We start from the raw sequence: 20,810 nt of genomic DNA on the forward strand, positions 1-20,810 counted from the left end.
GCAGAATCTCCAGGGTGGGTGTGCCCTCACAATGTACAGTGAGGATGCAGCACTAAGGAGAAAGCCACCATCCCTTTGGGGGTATAAGTACTAAGTGATGTTTAATAATACAAAATTCCATCTGTTGCTGGACTTCAACTTTTACAGCTACTATGACCAACATTCCTCTAACAAGAAGCCAAGAGTTATTGGACAGTCACCAAAACCTTGGAGCTCCACTGCTCGCACTCTCATTACTGAAAAGTTACTGAGTGGCATGGTGGTTAGAACTGCTGCCTCACAGCGCCAGAAACCTAGGTATGATTCCACCCTTGGGTGGCTGACTGTGTGAAGTTTGCACATTCTCCCCAAGTCTGCATAGGTTTCCACTGGGTGTTCCAGTTTCCTCCCGAAATCCGAATATGTGCAGGTTGGGTGTTTTGGCCATGCTAAATTGCCCATAGTGCTCAGGCTAGGTAGATTAGCCATGGGAAATGCAGGCAAAAGTTTTGCCGGGGGGGGCTGCCAAATGGTCTATTTCTGCCCTGAAGAAGGGTAATACCCGAAACATTAAATTCTCCTTTTCCCCCAAATGCAGTCTGGCTTGCTGTGTTCTTCCAGCCACCTGTTTGTCTACCAGGGATTCTGTGAGTGCAGCCTCTTTTTCAGTCCATGCAAATGCCTCGTCATGCTATAGCACTTCTAAACGGGGCTGCGGGTTGAGCACGTGAAGAGCCGTTTATTATCGGAGCAGAAGGAATGGCAGCACCTTGTTTCAGTTCCTCTCCACAACTCATGACTGTCATGGTAAGGAAGGAAACATCAGATTCCAGAAAGATAATGCACCATTTCTCCACATTCATTTGCTTAATTTTAGCAGAACTTGGAGCTGTGGATCATTTTATATTTGGCAAAAGCTAATTTTAAAAAAAGTGCTTCTTGAGTTTGAAGTAGCTCTACATGAAGCAGCAGTATTACCTTTTTGAGCTGCGTAATTCAGGTTCACCCTGTTGTATACGGTCTGCAAAGGCTAATACTGAGCAGTGCCTTAACGGATGATGATATCACATGGACCCAGTGGAAGAACAGGTTAGGGTCTCAAAAGAATAAGGATTTTCATTCTATTCAGTCTCTGTAATAACATTGCTTGTATCAGTGTCACTTGTGCCTAGTTACTAATAAACTAGAACCCTTTAAAGATAACAGCCTCATTTCATTAGTCTAGCTAGAGGCTAGACTAGATCAAGCAGGTCTGTAGATCAAAATGTAGCACTGGCAGAAGACCTACCCCATGGTGAACTACAACAGTGGTTAGCGGTGAGGTTTACCACCACCAACCATTAACACCTAAAATGTTTATCTATATCACTTCACTACTACTGTTAATATTCCCTTTACCTTTTATTGGAGGGCACCCTTATCATCTGTTCCACTTGCCCACCCCCTGCTTTTCTAACACAAAAGACTCACCACTTTCCCAGTCCTTTCAGTCCCAAAGAATTCATATCGGACTCAAAACATTAAGTTTCTTTTGTTTCTTTCTCCACAGATGCTTCCAGGCTCTAATTTCTCTATCTGCAGTTCTTTGCACTTAGGTAAAAAACTTGTGTGTCATAACTTGCTATTCCAAGCCCATGGGGGTGCTGAATGAAAGATCGGTTATCTGGCCAGCATCAAAACTTACAGACCCCACATTTTATAAAAAGAAATTAAACAATGTGCAAACATACCCAGTACAGCACTGAGCCAGTTAGAATCACAAGTCTGGAGATCAGCTTGTCTTGGGTGGGAGAGATAGTAGGAACTGCTGATGCTGGAGAATCTGAGATAACAAGGTATAGAGCTGGATGAACACAGCAGGCCAAGCAGCATCAGAGAAGCAGGAAACCCTTCCTCAGAAAATCTCGACCCAAAACGTCAGCTTTTCTGCTCCTATGATGCTGCTTGGCCTGCTGTGTTCATCCAGCCCTGCACCTTGTTATCTCTTGTCTTGGTTGGGAGATGGTTATGGTATGGAAAGGTAAGGGCTCAGCTGGACTATCATGTTCAATTTTGGACACCATATATTAGAAGGGATGGCATGTGTAAGAGATGGTGGAGAAGCCACTTACAAAGAATAAGTGGAGGACTTGAAGAAATTGGGATTGTAGCACAGAATGTTAAGGGGAAATTTGACAAGAAAGGCCAACTTGAATTTATACAGCACCTCGCGACAACCCAAAGTACTTTAGAGCCAATTAGGAACTTTGAAATGTAAATACTTTAACAGTTCTAATGTAGGAAATGTGACAGCCTATTTGCACACCGTAAGTTCCCATAGAGACAAATGTGATTATGGTTTGTGATGTTAATTGAGAAATAAATATAGGCCAAGACACCAGGGCTAATTTCCCTGCACTACTTTCTAATGCTTTGGGATCTTTTGCATTAACCAAGACCTTCAATTTAACACCTTATTCCAACAACAGCATCTCCAACAGTGCAACAGTCTCTCAGTGCTAAAGTGGACTATTAGCCTAGAATTCTGTGCTCAAGTCCTTGAACAGAACTTGAATGTAGAACCTTCTACTTTAGAGGCAGCAGTATTACATTATACCTCTATATAGTGAGGCATACAGGTATTAAAATTCAGTGAATAAGGAGAAACTGTACACCTGGATGGGGTCAATAAACGTGGAACTGGAAAAGCACAGCAGGTCAGACAGCATCTGAGGAACAGGGAAGTCAACATTTCCAGCGAAACCCTTCATCAGGACTCATCTGGATGGGTATGTGAATAGGAAAAGTTGAGGGAAAGGGGCCAAATGCTGGCAAATGGGATTAGGTCAGATTGTGATGACTCTATGGTGGCAGAAAGTTTGATGACTGCAGACAGGATCTCAGACAACTGGCAAAAATAAAGACTGAAGGAAACTTTTTACACAGCTGGAATGTGCTGCCTGAACAGGTGGTACAAGCAGATTCCAACAGTAATGTCCCAAGAGGAAATTTGTTTGAAGGGAAGAACATTGTGGGTCTATGGGGAAAAACAGTGGAGTGGGAAAAATTGGACTGATCTACCAAGAATCCAGCACAGAAATGGAGGGCTGAACAGCTTCCTTCAGCTGTATCATTGTATGTTATTAAATCAAGGAGCTGATCTATTCTGTGGGCTCAAGTACTGTTGTTTGAAGTAGAATGTGGGCCTATAGGCATCCCTCACCTCCACACACCGGTTAACTGGTTACTCATTTCCACAGTCTTCCTGACATCTTGCTGTGCACCAAACCTGCTGCTGTGTCCTTTCTATCTCTCTCTCTCTCTTACTTTAAAAAGGTCTCCAAACCATGTCACTTTGACAAGGCTTTGGCAAGCTATCGTAAAGTTTCTTTATTTGGCTCAGTGTCAATTTATTCTTATTATGCTCACATGAAGCCTATTTACAACATTACTAAATGTTCTTTAAAAATTAAAGTTGATGTTACATTCACCTCAAACAGCAAATACCCTTCCTTTCTACCTCAGAAGGAAAAAAAATTTTAAAAATGTAACACTTGTAAACAAGAATTACAGTCACATTACAGCACCATTTTGAGGTGTACAACGCAAGTTGGACCCAGTATGCATTATTCACGAGTTTTCACTGGCTTTTCCTCCGTGATATGTTTCTACAGAAAACTCTAGATTCAATATTCCCAGAATTTAAACCTATGCAGTACTCTGCTCACATGCTGGAGCCAGTTTTGTTTGTAAAAAAGGATGCTTTTTAAATTCCTAGAGACCTTAGTGTCCTGACTAACATGATTTCAACATTGAAGACAATCAAAACCAAGAAAAGAACTATTACACAGATTGGAATGTTACAGAGGCCCTTGTAATAGAATCCAACATAAACAAATTTAAGCACTTTATCAGGAAGGGTATGATCTATAATCATTAGACAATTACTAACTATAGCTATTTGTCAATGCTACTGTGCCCTCCCAGCTAAGTGATTTCAAACAGAACTAATAGGTTGTTCATAATTCACCCCGATTTGGAATTCTATCGTTGTTTTTATTTCTGAAGAGATTATAAACGGCACCAAATGCCTGTAGAACAATTTGGATTATGTTTATAAGAACTACAAGTCTATTTATTGTTAGTCATCATATAGCAACTTATGTCATCAAGAATTATGGTTTTACATTAATCACAGTAGCAGAGTCACTGATTGATTAATGTTTTCCTTGCATGGTCAGTACCTGCAAAAGACTTGGAAACAGTATCAATGGATTTAGTGTGTTCGTAGAGTTCATCAGGTGAATGTATTACACAGCCAAAGCAGTGTAGATTCTAAATTCTAGAGGTAAAATTGGGACAGAATGCTACACAACTCTGTTTACCTTCTGCGAAGGACATGCTTTTAAGGTTCCTCTCCTTGAATTACTCAAACGGGCAGGTGGAATGTGCTTTATAGTTGGAAGCACCTTGTGGGTTACTAACAATACCATTTGGCCTGTGTAACAATCTTCCAGTGAATAGTCAGCTTACAATTCCCTCCGTCCATGTGCAACTTAGGACAGAATGTAGTCTTGAGAAAGGTTGGAGGGAGAAAGTGGAGTAAGAGGAAATAAAAACACTTGGATACTTCTCGACAAACTGTTCATTTGAAACATTGCATCTACTGTTAGTGGTCATGCTACATAAAACACAAATCAACTTTTTATTAAACACTAGTTTTGGTGCAGGAAAAACAAAAAAAAAAGGAGTGTGCAATTTTAAAAACAAACCATTCATCGAAGCAAGTTTTCTTCTTCCAAAATTTTTATGGGGCAGTACTGATTGCCTGCAAGCTGTGAGCACACTTTCCACTTAACAATCCAAGTTATTGATCAACTTTAATAATGGTGTATGGAGCCGGAATGAATCTCACCTAAAAAAGGTGTCTCTGTCTGGAACCCTAAATCTATAAAAGGCAGATAGAAATCTCAGCTATCTGGGTTCTGGAAACAAGTGGTTCTGAATCTGGAATGATAATGAACCATAATCACCTGTTTTAGTTACTGCAGGGACTTCGGACTTATCTGATAAAAAGCACAGTTCCAAAAACAAGGAGAAAACACTCAATCATCAAGTCTACCCATTTAGAAGACCTTGTACATTCTTGCCTCTTTAATTAATCTACTGAGGGACAGTAATTAATGACTTTGTTTCCAAATAAGCAGATATTTAGAACATTGATCCACATACCACTGATCAACTCTGATCACCTCCATTAATACTAAACACTCCTCTCCCAAGGGTGCTGCCATGCTTACTGTTCAATGATTACCACCATGCAGCCACTACCTTTCCCAGGTAGTGCAAGTATTAACCTTAGCAGGAAGTGCCTTTTGGCTCTTTAATAATGCAGGGACAGCCAATGTGAGTCCTGCTCTATATGCATGCACTTTCCACTTGAGTAACTTGGCAGTAAACAACAGGAGAAGCCATGGCAGAAAGTTTCACTTATGGCACCAAATCCAATTACAAAATAAGAACATCTCAGTTCGATACTCTAGGTTCGTGTCTTAAATTGAAGTTGAAATTAAGAGAATGAAAAAAAAACAAATTGGTATGAATGGCTTTCAAACTCCACGGTTTTGTAGACTAGATTATAGTCATCATTTTTTTTTCCCTCAGAGAGTATGAGATCACTCAGTGATCTGTCTTCTTCCTGATTCGATTCAGAATTAAAACGAAAGTTAGTACATGAAAACCTTAGAACAGCCTAACAAAGAGGAGACACTCTCAAGGTCACTTCCGGGACATATTACTGTCTAATCTCAATACTCTTACTTCCTGGCACGGATTGAGGTGGTTTTGGAGATGTTATCATTAGTCTAAAGACACACATAAAATGTGAAGCTCTTCATATTCAAATTACAGCTCAACTCCTAGCGTAGGTCATGATATACCTGCCCGTCCAGTCTGTGTAAAGTTGCTGTTCTACTTTGAAAATGAGTTCTAATATTGCTGCATGATTCTTTCAGCATGAAATATCTTAGTATCGCTGTTGGTTCTCAGCCTTCTTCAAATTTATCTTCACATAAATTATGCTGGTTCTCTCTGCCACTGAAGGTGGCTGGAGGCAGTGTTTTTACCAGTTAGTCTGTTTGTCTGTAAACAATATCTGTCAAAAACTAAATTGATGGATTTCAATTAAACTTGGAACACAGATGGGATATGGCCAGATTAAAAAATTTCACATACAGATCTGAACAAAAGCCTCAGTTAAATTTGATGAAGATGCTGCTTCTCTACCTAGCTTAATACCTCACAGCCTTCCAAATAACCTCTGAAAGGGGTTTAAATGAATGCAATAAACCAGTAACAATTCAGAACCCCAAGTGAATGTTTTTAACAAAAGAACATTGAGTTATTTTAATTAGAAATTGGTTACCCATTTTAAAATGTTGTGATTAGCTTAATTGCTGTATTTGGTCATATATGTCAAAAGGTGAACAGAGTTTTCGGAGCACAATTGCCAAATAGGGAGATTATGCAGAGAGTGTCAAGGGTCGCATATTATAACTGAAAACTGACTAGCCACTTCCAAAGCTGCATGGAAGTGCTCAGATACAGCACCAGATGGTATCAGCGTCATCCTTTAATATACCTATTAGTTCAGAATAGACAGAAATAATTCAATATGCAGGTAGGTATCTATTTTAATGCAGATACTGTAGAAAAAGTGAGCAAAGCCTGACCCAAGAACATAATACTTTACTTAATAAGAGTATAAAGCAAAATATTTTTAAAAATTTTAATAAAGGTTGTCTATAATAAGAAATAAAACAGTAGTTTAGACTATGCCTAATCATTAGCTTTCAATTAATTGTGATTAGATTAAATGCAAATTCAAAAATGTTTACATGAAAATAACTATATTTTACATAAAGACCTACTCTGCTTTAAGGGTAAGTAATAGATTTGTCCCTTTAAAACTTACGTTAAAATTTTCCCAGCATGTATAGATTAGCTGTAGAAGAAGTCAAATATTTGCTCGAGTGCTTCTTACCAAAACCATGGACTGTCACTGGGAAGGGCTTTTCCTTCCTCATGTCCTTCTGTCTGCTTAGCATCCAGGGAGGAGTTTGTGCTTGACAGACCAAGGATGGCTGTCTCCAGCCAGGAAGTGTTCTGGAGCCTCAGTTAAATTCTTCTCCTAGCTTGATACCTCAGTCTTCCAAATATCCTCTGAGGGGGTTTAAACGAATGCAATAAACCAGCAAAAACTCAGCACCCCAAGTGCAACCTGAACACAAAGCTATGATCGCTACAGAACACAAAGCTGTGATCGCTACACCGCTAACATTTAATAGCTGAGACAATATCACCAACTTTGGTTCATCTTAGGTCCTCTGCTCCCTCCTTCGCTAGCTCAGGTACATACCAAATGCAAGAAACAGGAGCTGGAGTTAGTCATTTACACTTTTGTGCCTAAATCACCATTCAGCAAGATCCACAGCTGATCTTGTACCAATCCACATTCTTGGACCTGCCTCATTGTCATAACTGTCAATTTAGTAGACTAATGGAGTGATAAGTAACTAGATTCCACATCAGGGAATTTTTCTACACTGATAGCTGGGTGCCAGTGTTTTCGTTATAATAGAACAGTTTGGCTAAAAGCACGGCTAGTTCTTGTGCACAAGGATTCAGTACTGCTGTTAGGGTGTTGTCAATGCCTTGGTTTTTGCAACATTCAGTATATTTAATCAGTCCTTGATATCACACAGAGCAAAGTGAAATGGCTTTACTTCAAAAGATGAAAGACAGAAAAAAAAAGTTGTATTTATGTAGTGCCTTTCACAACCTCAGGAGTACTTAGAGTCATAGAGTCACAGAGATGTACAGCATGGAAACAGAACCTTTGGTCCAACTCATCTATGCTGACCAAATATCCTAGATAAATCTAGTCCTATTTGCCAGCATTTGGTCCATATCCCTCTATACCCTTCCTATTCATCCACCCATCCAGATGCCTTTTAAATGTTGTAATTGTACCTGCCTCCACCACTTCCTTTGGCAGCTCATTCCATACATGCATCACCTTCTTTGTGAAAAAAGTTGCCCCTTAGGTTCCCCTCTCACCTTAAAACTTTGCCCTATAGTTTTGAACTCCCCCCACCCTGGGAAAAATACCTTGGCTACTCTCCCCATCCATGCCCCCCGTGATTTATTAAACCTCTATAAAAGGTCACCCTTCAGCCTCCGACACTCGAGGGAAAATAGTGCCAGCCTATTCAGCCTCTCCCCATTGCTCAAAAGTTCCAATCCTGGCAATATCCTTCTAAATATTTTCTCAACAATTTCAATTTTCACAACTACCTTCCCAAAACAGGGAGATCAGGATTAACGGTGTATTCCAAAATTGGCCTAACCAATGTTCTGTACAGCCACAACATGACCTACCAACTCCTCTACTCAATGCACTGATCAATGAAGGCAAGCATACCAAATGCCTTCTTCACTTTACAACTAACTGAATTGTATCACTGTTGTAATGTAGGGAATGCAGCAGCCAATTTGAAAAATAAAGGAATCCACAAACTATACTATGATTAGGTTTTAGTGGTGTTAGCTGACAAATGAAAATTTACCAGAACACCAGGGAGAACATTTCTGCACCTCTTCAAAACAGTTTCATTGAACCTCTTTGGGTCAATGGAGATGGAAGATGAAACTTCTGTTTAACATCTCATTCAAGACACAGCACTGTCAACAGTGCAGTGCTTCACTGGAGTATCACAAGGTAGACAAAGAGGCTACTTAACCCTTCAAGTCTGCTCTCCCCATCACGGTGACTCAGTGGTTAGAACTGTTGCCTCACAGCACCAGGGACCCGGGTTCGATTCCAGCCTCGGGTGACTGTCTGTGTGGAGTTTGCACATTCTCCCCGTGTCTGCGTGGGTTTCCTCCGGGTGCTCCAGTTTCCTCCCACAGTCCAAAGATGTGCAGGTTAGGTGGATTGGCCATGCTAAATTGCCGTAGTGTTCAGGGATGTGTAGCTTAGGTGGGTTATAGGGGGATGGGTCTGGGTGGGATGCTGTGAGAGTCGGTGTGGACTTGTTGGGCCAAAGGGCCTGTTGCCACACTCTAAGGATTCTATGATAATCACTCTGGACATTGCCTCCTTCCCTTGACCTTGGTGAAACCATTACAATTTATGAACAGAACAAACACGCAATCTGCTCAAACATTGTAGAGGTCTGTACAGTGTTGTCACTACATTATAAATTTCTTCACAAAAACGAAAGGGATAGAAAATTAGGAGAAGAGCTATGAAGAGAATTTGGTTAAATGATAACATTGGACTTGATGAGTTGGGAAATGAAGAGAGATTGTACATTAAAACACGTACACCCTTGATGCTGGCATATTCTGAGAACATACTAGAATAATTTTGTGATAGTGAGCCTGAAGCAAATTACCCAGATTTTGCCTCTTGCTGTACATGCTGAAGTAAATCCATTTCCTTGGTGATCATCCACAAAATGCAAATTTTACATGTCTCTCGATGATCACGGGTGAAGTATTTTAACGATTCCTGGAGTATTAGACCTCAAATTCAGTTCATTCCTGGAAACTGCAATCAAGATCAATATCAAAATTTGGCTTTACTCAATCAATGTCAATCATGACACATTTTTCCACAAGGTGGTACAAAAAAGATTTTTCTATTTGCTAAATAGGAAGAAGTTTTAAAAATAACTTCTGTGTGATCAAAGGCAAATTCCAGTGGTTGAGTCAGTATAAGAATATTACTGAATTATTTGGCTTCTAAAGCAACAGGAATGAAAAGTGGGCCTTGCAGCTGCTTCCAGCCACTCCAAAGCTTTGTTCCACATCCTGGGTTTACAATCAAACTAAACTATGGGGGAACTAGACAAACATTTGCTGATTCTGGCCAATGTTACATTATTGCTAGTTTGCAAACATCAGATACAAAGCATATAATTAACAAAGAATCAGTTTGCACTTTCTTTAGTAGTCAACTCCAATGTTAAACATTCATTGTTAAAACTTTATCTAGACAAAACACAGGCACCGGGTCACAACAGATATTTCACTGAACATCAATACTGAATTTGACAAACACTTCATGCATATTAGAAATCTTAAGTTGCACAATCGCCTTCACATTTTTGTCAAATGCTGTAATCATTTGGACTGCATTCACGTTGAAACATTTGATCCTATTCATTTCAGACTAACATCACTAGGGAAAATAGGCAGACAACAACTCAGGATATCGTTCATCATTGTGGGAGGACTTTTATTCCTTACTGGGGTGGGTACGAGCAGTACCAAAAATTGCTACCATGGTACGTGTATTAAGTGATTCATAGATTGAGGGAAGTCACCTGGGTCCAACTAATCTTTCCCACAAAAGAACAAATGGACCTGCATTTGCTCAACCCCTGCCAATTTGATAGAGTTTTATGCTGAAAAGTGATTAATTCATATTATTGCAACATTCAATGTAAATAACAACATAAAGTGGAAATTTATTTCTAATAAAATCCCAGGAATTTGAATTAAAATTCAAATTTAAACTAAATTTATCCACAGAACATCACATAGCGCTTCACACCCACTGAATTACTTTTGAACCACAGCCACTTACATAGGCAAACATCATCAAGTAAACGAGTATGCACTGCATGCATAAATGAGTTTATGGCAGGAATGAAAACAAAGCGAGTGAGGAGGAGCAGGTCATTTGGCTCTTCAAGCCTACTATGCCATGGCTCATCTTCTACCTCAAGCCTATGTTTCTGCATTACCCTAATATCTCTTTGCCCCCAAAATCTATGAGCCTCTGGCTTGGACATACTCAATGACCAATAATCTACAGTTCTCTAGGGTTGGGAAATGCAAAGAGTCACAACCCTTCGAGCGAAGAAATTTCCTCTCAGCATATTTCTGAAGAATCAACCCATCATTTTGACTTTATGATCTAGATTCCTCAGCTAAGGGAAACATTTTCTTGGCACCTACCCTTTAAGCCTTTTAAGAATTTTAAACTCGAATTAGATTACCTCCCATTTTTTTGAAATCCCGGGGATTACAGATATAGATAACAAATATCAATTTTCCCAATAGGATATTCCCTGTTAGCCCAGAAACCAGTCGAGTTAAACTTAGTTGCACTCTCCCTAGAGTAACTGTATCTGTTTTTTTAGGTGAGGGAACAGAAACTGCACAAAAAGTGTAGCCTCACTAATGTCTTCTAGAATTGTAGAAGACTTTTTTACACTTGAATCCATGAACTTTGTGACATTAGCTGACATGCTATTTCTCACTATAAATTGCAGTCTCTACCCACATATTAACTGTCATTCAACTATGGAATAAATACAACTATCTCAGTCCTTCATTCAAAAAATTATTTTAAAATTTACCCAGGTCCTGTCGATTCAATAGGCCTTTTTATCCTGGAAAATTATTAATTCATATTATTCTAACATTCAATGTAAAGTCATCACTAAGTGGGAATTGTACAACATGAAAAATGTACCACCATATGGTACTCCACCTTCCCACTCACCCAACCTGTCTACATCCCACTGTAGCCTGTTTACAGCTTCTTCACCATTTACTTTCCCACCTAACTTAGTCATAGAGACATTCAGCACGGAACTTTGTATCATTAGCAAACACGGATACATTTCACTCAGTCTGAGGCAAGACATTGATATAGATTAAAACTATGTGATATTGTTAGTCACAACCAGCCGATCTTAATATGTTGCATTTATTCCTACTCCTTGCTTTGTCCATTAACCCTCCGCATTTCTTAAAAAAAGCAGAATTAAGTTTGTTATCTTCTAATCACTGGAAACTGTTCTAGAATCCCAGGAATTCTGAAAGGCCAAAACAAATGCACTTTATTATCTCTCCAGCTATACGTTTTAAAACCATAGGACTCCTTGCTCACAATTGCCACCGCTTAATCCCACTTATTCCTCTTGAACTCACTGACTTGCTTGGCCATTTCAGCTTGTTGAGATATTGATCTTGCAAAGCCTCTAGAGAATCAGGGCAACTTGTACAACAACTTCCTGATTTCCATGTTTAAATGCACATTTGTGGTCGCTGCAAGTTGCTGTGCAGTTTAAAGTTCAATGGTAAGTGCTGACAGTCACCATTATTTTTATCACAAGTCCAGGTGTTGTGTCCCGTCATTTTTGACAGACACAGTAGGAAAAAAATTGAGAAATGATTTATCTGTTGAAGATGTAAAATAGGGTTACTTTTGGATAACATGAACATTGTGGGCACAGTGGCTCAGTTGCCAGCACTGCTGTCTCAGTGCCAGGGTCCCAAGTTTGATTCCAAACTTGGGTGACCGCTTGCGTGGGAGTTTTCATGTTCTCCCCATGTCTGTGTGGGTTTCTTCCAGGTGCCCCACTTTCTTCCCACAGTCCAAAGATGTTCAGGTTAGGTGGACTGGCCATGCTAAAATTGTCTGTAGTGTCTAGGGATGCGTAGGCTAGGTGGGTTAGCCATGGTAAATACGAGGTTATAGCCACAGGTTAGGGGGCTGGGTCTGTATGAGATGCTCTTCGAAAGTTTGGTGTGGACTCAACTGGCTGAATGGCCTCTTTTCACACTGTAGGGATTCTATAATTCTAGACATTAACAGGTACAGCATTATCGTTAACCGCAATCAAGTAACTCCCCAAAGCCTGCAAGCAGGTATCTATTGCACATTGATTTGAAGAGAAAAAAGGTATGATGGAGCTATAGACGAAACAAGGAGTTTGGGCATCATTTTTTGAGAGAGAGACAGCAAGCGCAGTGTGTCAGAGAGAGAGCACGAGAGAAAGAACTGAAGTCTAAACTGGAGTTCTTGCTGCAATATTCCAAATTTTGAGAATTTATAAAGTTCGGTTGAGGGGGGATGCCCCTTCGGCCTGTCTCCCATCTTCCAACGTCTATAAACTTGAACTCATTCAAAACTTTACTTGTATCTTAATTTGCACTAAGTTCTGTCCACCCAGTACTGCTGGGCTTGCTGACCTCCATTACTTCTTGGTCTGGTAATGCCACAGTTTTATAATTCCTGTTCCATTTTCAAATCCCTTCATGACGATGTAACTTTCTGCAGTCCTACAATGCTCTGATGTCTCTGCACTTCTACAGCATCTTCGTTTTCAAATATTTCACCATTGGTGCCTGTCATTTTAGGCCCTAAATTTTGAAATTCTAAACCTCTGTACTTCTCTGTTCTTTTTCCTTTCTCGCTCCCCTGCTCATGGGGGAAGCAATGGCCTAATCGTGTTATCACTAGAATATTAATCCAGAGATTCAAGTAATTTTCTAGGGATGCAGGTTCAAATCCCAACATGGCAGATGGTGGAATTTTAATTCAATAAAAAAAAAAAATCTGGAATCAAAAGTCTATTGATGATTATGAAACCATTGTCAACTGCCAGAAAAACCCATCTGGTTCACTAATGTTCTTTAGGGAAGGCAACTGTCATCCTTGCACGGTCTGTCCTACATGTGACTCCAGACCCACAGCAATGTGGTTGACTCTTCACTGCCTTCTAGGCTTTTAGGGATGGGCAATAAATGCTGGCCTGGCCAGTGACACCCTCATCCCATGAACAAATTATGAAAAGAGAAACTCCTTAAAACCAACTTCCATCTGCACCAATCCCCTAATGTGCCTTGATGTCAAACTCTGTTAAGTCCTCGGTACACTTCTTCAGTCTAAGTCTTGTCCTCTCTACCCAGGATTGTTCCATTGTGTCACCTGAGGCAGAGGGCATGCATCAGCAGAAGCATCTTGGGACTTTAAGCATATTCAAGGCAGTATATAAATGCAACATTTTTTATTGAATTAACCTTAAAATAAATAGGATTATTTGTTCAAAGGTTAGTGAAATGTCAGTTCTGTTGACTTTTACAAATGTAGAAACTCACATGGGAGCACATCCTATAAACAGGAGGCCACTGCTTCCTAAACTTTTTCTTACTGTGACCCAATATTGAGGCTTGAAAACTGTCATTGAACCCCTTAGCGAGAATGGAGAGAGTGCGACAGAGGGAGTTAAAGTAAGGGCCTGCGAAAGTGGGAGCACAACTCATTTGGAGTTTCATGGTGGCCATCTGAGCCCATGACCCCACTTGGGGAAGCCCTGCATTAGACTAGAACAATATTAAGATGACTCCGTGAACAATCTCTGAGGAAGTGCTCAGATATTTGGCAGGCTAGTTGTAGGGAACGAGAGCCTGTGAGCATTGAATTCTAGTCCGATACAGAGACGTGACTAAAACCTAACTTTTGTCCAGTTAAGTTCAATTCTTTCCTATTTCTGTTTGTATTTGATTTTGACATCACAACATAACCAAACTGCTGAAAGTCAACAGGAGTAGAAAGTTGATCTGAAAAGGGCAAAAGTTTGATGGACTGTGAAATTGTTGATCCTGGCTGTCAGTCTTTCAAATTGTATCTGGGACAGGCAGAACTCAATTTGAGCAAATGATTTATAGCACCTGAACTGCAAGCACGGCAAGTTCGCCAAATATTGCCTCTGTTCTTGTGAAGGGAACTGGAATAGACTGAGTAATAAACTATTCAACATTCATCCTCACATTAAGCCACCCCTTTGATCAGTCTGACAGGATGCTGGAAATGCAGCCTTTAAAGAGGTATCACATATTTCAATGTGGCTGTCTGCTGTAGTTTTGGGACTAACTCTGCCAAAACTCTCTGACAACATATCCATAATTCTTTACTTTCAAAAGAAGCAGTTCTCACAAAAAGGTCTTTGGGATTGTTCGAATCAATTTGCAAAATATCAATTGTTTCTTATTATCCAATTTTGTCATCAACATTTCTGAATGTTACTTTAAGTACTAGACTGTGTAATTCTGTGAGATTGCCCAGAAATACAGGACCTGGTGTGACAGAGTTGCTTTGTTACTCAATCTCTCACTGAGCAGATCATTAGTTAATTAGTCCATTACCAAAAGGGTTGTCACTAAACTTGAGAGGGGAACGTTTTGAACAGTACCTTGGAGACCACAGCTGAGGAAGCAAGTGGCCTGCTTGATAAAATGTGACAGCGATTTGAGGTGATCTAATTAGATGGGATACTAAATTGAAACAAAACAAATTCTGCTGGTGGTTTGGGAAACTGCATTAAAAGATATGACAAACTAACAATGGCAAGCATTTAAAGAAGACAGAGGATTCTGGGTAATCCAACATAGAGGACAAGAACAAAAGTGTAACTACAAGAGCTAGGAGGAACTGCAGATGCTGGAGAATCTGAGATAACAAGGTGTAGAGCTGGATGAACACAGCAGGCCAGACAGCATCAGAGGAGCAACCTACACCTTGTTAACTATAAGAGCTGCTCCTTTTTTGAGCTATTTTCAGTGTTGGAGCAGATTTCCTTGAATTCTAGGAACAGTAATTACTGTTTTATAAGCTGTTATGGGTATATGAATGGTGATGATTTAGAGGGATATGGGCCAAATGCTGGCAAATGGGACTAGATTTATTTAGGATATCTTGTCTGCAATGGATGAGTTGAACTGAAGGGTCTGTTTCGGTGCTGTACATCTCTATGAATCTAAGACTTGAAATAATGCACAATTTGCAGCAAATATACCTACCCTAGAAGGCACAAAAATTCCACATGTTCAAAATGGGTCTAAACAGGAGTTAAATCAAGTGCACATTCAAAAGAAGAGGCTTAAATGTCATCAAGAAAAATAAAAATCCCAAGAATTGAGAGGATTTTAGGTTTCAGTAACGGACAACCAAGTAATTGATGAATAAAGAGAAAGGAAAATGAGAATAAGTTACTAAAGGTCACATGAACAATTAATAGATGTTTTTAGAGCTAGAAGAGATATATCCAGGTACCATATCTCAAAGAATTCTTTGAAAAATGAGGCTATGCATCAAAACATGTGGAAGGGTATGAAGATATGACACTTACAGAAATTGATACCAAATAAATGCCAGAAAAGTAGGACCTATCCATTTCACTGAGTCACAAGTCTTAATTAGAAACAAACTAATCTCACTGGATATGAATGTTATCTTTTAAAAAGTATATGGTGTCATTCCCTTGGTGTTAATTGTAGTTGGAGATTTAAAAAAATAGCAATTCATAAAATCTTTTCTTCCCCCATCTGTTATCTTCCAATTAACCCCATTTCTTTCCTGCTGTTTATTTCATACAGATGTTTTGATCCTGAGCTAACTGTTCTCATTTACAGTTCCTGTTTCAGATTGCATGTGGCTCAGTAGGATTTTCTTCAATTCCTTAGTTAAAGAAATACACAGTTGTTGTCCTGTATTCACCAGATGTAGATTCCATCGAGGGCACCAGACTGATATGAATTGGGTGGGGTGGGGGGGGGGGGGAGAAGTGAGAGGTGGGAGAAAGAGAGAGAAAAGAAGACGGTGTCAAAGACCTACATGGAATGGGCTCCCTATCTAATTTCTTCTGTTTCTGAAAGAAACCTCTAATATCTTGTTCTTCTGTAACAGTGATTGAAAGAACACCTTAATATTGTATTTAAGCATCATAGCACCCAACTTCACAACAGTCTGGGTTTTGTCCTCTTGCCATTAAGAAGAACTCATTGAACAAAGCAGAAAGTCAACCTCTGCACAGAAGTCGGTTTTTCCCCTTTGCCCGAAGAGAGGGCAACAGGGTGCGCACGTGTGCGCGTTTCGGATATATTCAGAGGGATAAGCATTTATACTTTATGTTATTGACTGTGTATGTTAACCAATTATACCATCTTCATTGATGAAGTTATTAAAAACAACTGGTTAATAGATATGCTTGTTTAAAACCTGATATAGATACTTGGCCATCCCAATAACTGCAAAAAGTATTTTTCTTTTACGCTCTTGGATGAGAGCAATTATGCAGTCCTTCAGCCCTGGTCATCACAGGATTAAGGTCTGCAGCAAAGTGGAATGAACGTTGAGCACTGTTTGATCAACACTGGCGACAAAAACTAGACCAATGATCTGATCGCACTGAAGTACAAATCTCATTTTCAATAGTGCAGCAATTGATAACAGAATAGTATAAAAGGAGACAGCCTGTGCCAGCTCTTCAGTAACAGATCCAATTTGTCCCATCCCTCTTTGCCCACAACCATACAAATTCTTCCCCACTCAACTATTTATCCCGATCTCGCTTGAAAGTTATTATGGAATCTGTTCCTCCACTCTTTCAGGCGACACATTCGTAACTGATCATAACTGGATCTGGTTCTGCTGACAAGTACACTAATAAGTATACATTCACTGGCCCTGAATCATTATATCCTACAAAAATACTTATAGTGGAAAAAAAAGCGGTTCTGTGGTTTCAATCTGCATGCCAAGCAGATGCCTGCATGCTGTTGGACTGCCCAGGTTCAGTCATTATGTGTACGGGCTAAAGCAGTTCAGGCCTGTTGGATAGTCATTGTCATAGGTAGAACAAATGTCAAAAGTCAGGAAGATGAGACAAACATGCAGCCTCAACACAATAGTTGAATTATGGCCAGAATGAAGGAGAATATTTTTGCAAATAAATTCTGATCATTTACCTTTGGTGTGTTGTGATGTGGCCCAATACCACATGATGAATACCACGTGATGCATTTTCCACACATACATTAAGAAACCAAGCTAACCCAATTCTGCTTGTTATTACAGGGAGGGCCAGAAATTTAAGACCTTCACCAGCTAATATGAGTGTTTGTCTCAGTCTTAGTAACAACAATAATGATCAGATCACACTGCTGATTATAAAACTTCTGTTCACAAAACTCCTAAGTTTTCAATTTGCAACAATTTCAATTAATACCTACAGCTGAGGAAGGTATTTCAAATCCAAATGAAATGCAATCTTTCAATCTGCATTTGTCCATGAGTTAGGATTAAATTATGATTCTAGGGCCAATTGGAACTTGAACATTTAAGACCACAAGAAATAGGAACAGGACTAGGCTGTACGACCCCTTGAGCCCGTTCCACCATTCATCAGGATCATGCATGATCCTACATTCCTTATGTCTACTTTCCTGTGTTTTCTTTGTAATCCTTGATTCCCCCAGTGATCAAGAATCTCTCTCAGCCTTAAGATACACAGCTCTCTGTGGCAAGGAGTTACAAAAACTCCCTCAACTCTGAGAAGAAATTCTTCCTCACCTCAGACTTACATTGGCACCCTTTATTCTGAGACTGTGCCTTCTGGTCCTAGTCTCTCCCATGAGAAATAACATCCTCTTAGCATTTACCCTTTAAGAATCCTAAATGTTTCAATGATAATACCTCTTACTCTTCTAAACACCAGTGAGTAGAATCCCAACCTGTCTTTAACCTCTGCTCATAAGTCAATCCCTCCATACCAGGGATCATCCTAGCCAACCTTCTCTGAACTGCCTCTAATGAAATGATATCTTTCCTTAAATAAGGGGTCCAAAAACTGCTCACAGTACTCCACACGTGGTCTCACCAGGACCTCGTACATTTAGTTTGAACTTGTAATTGCTCCAGTTTAAACTGTAGCTCTTTTTTAAGACTCATGTCCAAATTAAAACTACATTAAGCAGTCTCTTGTCATAGGAGAAGCAGGGACTTCTGGGATTTAGGTGATTAGACAATGTAAATTAAAACATATACCCCACATAATGCTGATATTAATGAGCTTTAATGGGTAGTGGCTGGGAGACGAATTACTGTATGTTTTTTAATTTATTTCTGCTTCTGACAAGACTGATCAATGAAAGTGTATTACAGTGGATATTAATTCTACTAGAACAACATCTCAGAAGCTCAATTATGTGATTACTTGTCAACATAATTTTATTAATTTACTATTTAGCAGTTAGTTTGGCATTCAACCTAGGGCTGCTCACTTGGCTATGAAGGATATGCAGGATATACCTGCAGATATTGTTTGGAGCAGGGATGAAGACAGGAAGTAGAAACTATACATCATTGCCATTTAGTAGAATTGTTTTCTGTTAGTCTTCTGTAAAGCAACTCAAAGCAACTGTAAGGACTTAATCTGGGCGTCGATTCAGTACTAACAGAGTGCTGCAATGTCAGAAATAAGGCCTTCCATAGTAAAATGAAAGCACATCTGCCATTTCAGATGGATGTCAAAAAAAAACCATTGTGGCACTGTGTGAAGAGCAGAGACGTCCACTCTAGGTTGTTGGCCAAAATTGATCTCACAACCAACATTTATAACAAACTGGTTATCTGGTCATTGAGTGTTTGTGGAATTGTTGTACGCAAATTGGCTGCTGCATTCACAAAACAACAAGAGGTGTAAAATTTCAAAACTACCGCCTTGTCTGTGAAGTGTTTTGGTACATTCTGGGCATTGAAAGGTTATAATTAATGCAATTTGTTGTTGTCTCTTTTTTCTTATTATGAGGAGCAGCAAGAAGAGTGCAGTGGTTCAAGAAAGCCACCATCATCTCCAGGACAATTACAGACATGCACTAAATGTTGGCAAAGACAGAAATACCCACATTCTGTGAATAAATAAAGATAAAAAGAATCTGTTGATCACAGCCTCACTGAGTCACGTGGTTCTGGTTTCAAACCCTTCTTCAAGGCTTCAGCACAAAAACTAAACACTCCAGGTACAGTACTGAGGGAGCACTGCAGTGTGTGAGGTGCCATCTTTTGGATGACACATTGAAAGGCTGTCTGTCTGCTCAGACAGATGTAAAAGATCCCTTGGCACTACTCCAAAGAGCAAGGATACTATCCCAGATGCCCTGTCAATATTTATCCTATCAACACCACAAGAAACTGATAATCTATTCATTATCAGGTTGCTGTTTGTGGAAGCTTGCTGTGTCCAAATTGTGGTGACACATTTGACAAAAAAATCATGATTATGTTTCAACAGTATTTAATTAGTTGTGAAGCACTCAGACATCTGGTAGTTGAAAAAAATGCTAAGTAAACAAACATCTTTCTTTCAGATGACTGTAAATACCTAGTCCAATATGGATAACTTGATAATTATAATGGGATTAGCAGGCCTGAGCTACAACCAGTCATTGGTGCATCCACAATTCTTGAAAACAATTAACACCTTTAAAACCATTTTCCCAGATTTATCATCAGTTTTTGCTCTATCCAAAGACTAGAACCTCTTTTTCACAGGCAGTGATTGTATTTTTTTCACCAAATGGTTTCAGCTAAAAACCCACAATTACCCAGAAATGTAAATGGGAACTAACTGAATTAGAAATGTAGCATATGGCTTGTGTCTGAACTCATCATCTTAACACATCATTTTCAGACATTACGATCTACAGACAGCTGATGAACTTACTTTAATTTCCTAATACCCTGCTTACTAGCACTACTCCAAGGGCCAATCATGTCTGATTAGAAACGACAGCAGTTCAGTGCCAAAACAAGACCCTGGGTTTATCTGCTGCCTGCAAAGTGCTAAGGGTAGAGGATATCACTATTCAGCAAGCAGCGCACGAGCATTGTAAAGAGAAGTTGGGAGATGACAACATAAAACTTTGCTAAAGAGGTACACGTGGAAACAAAAATAGTTTAAAAAAATCCAAATTCACACCTCACACTGGTTACCTTACAACGACTTGGTACCCCCTCTGCTCCCCAACAATAGGAACTTGCTCACTCCCTTAAGTAATACCTCAAAATCATTTAAATACTGGGAGGTCTTCTGACACTTTGAATACTCCAGCACATAGTTCTGCCTTTGGAGAAAAAGGCGGAAAACTGAAACTAAATTTATTGCCATGTGAGGGCTGGGAGCAGCAAAGTACATTTATCATCATTGTGA

At 39.6% G+C, this 20,810-nt stretch overlaps 1 protein-coding gene and 1 long non-coding RNA gene across 3 annotated transcripts in view; one reads left to right on the forward strand and one right to left on the reverse strand.

Annotated features, from left to right (window-relative positions):
* The window catches only part of LOC109915900 (rho family-interacting cell polarization regulator 2-like), a 119,894-nt gene that overhangs the window by 67,950 nt on the left and 31,134 nt on the right, over window positions 1–20,810 (reverse strand). The window lies entirely within an intron of this gene.
* On the forward strand, window positions 650–19,558 carry LOC125485064. The gene is made up of 3 exons (XR_007263826.1): window positions 650–786; window positions 1,529–1,574; window positions 19,416–19,558. It is a non-coding gene; the product is annotated as an uncharacterized LOC125485064 (long non-coding RNA).

This window comes from Rhincodon typus, chromosome 15 (genome assembly GCF_021869965.1).
Source record: "Rhincodon typus isolate 14 chromosome 15, sRhiTyp1.1, whole genome shotgun sequence".
Classification (NCBI taxonomy): Eukaryota; Metazoa; Chordata; class Chondrichthyes; order Orectolobiformes; family Rhincodontidae; genus Rhincodon; species Rhincodon typus.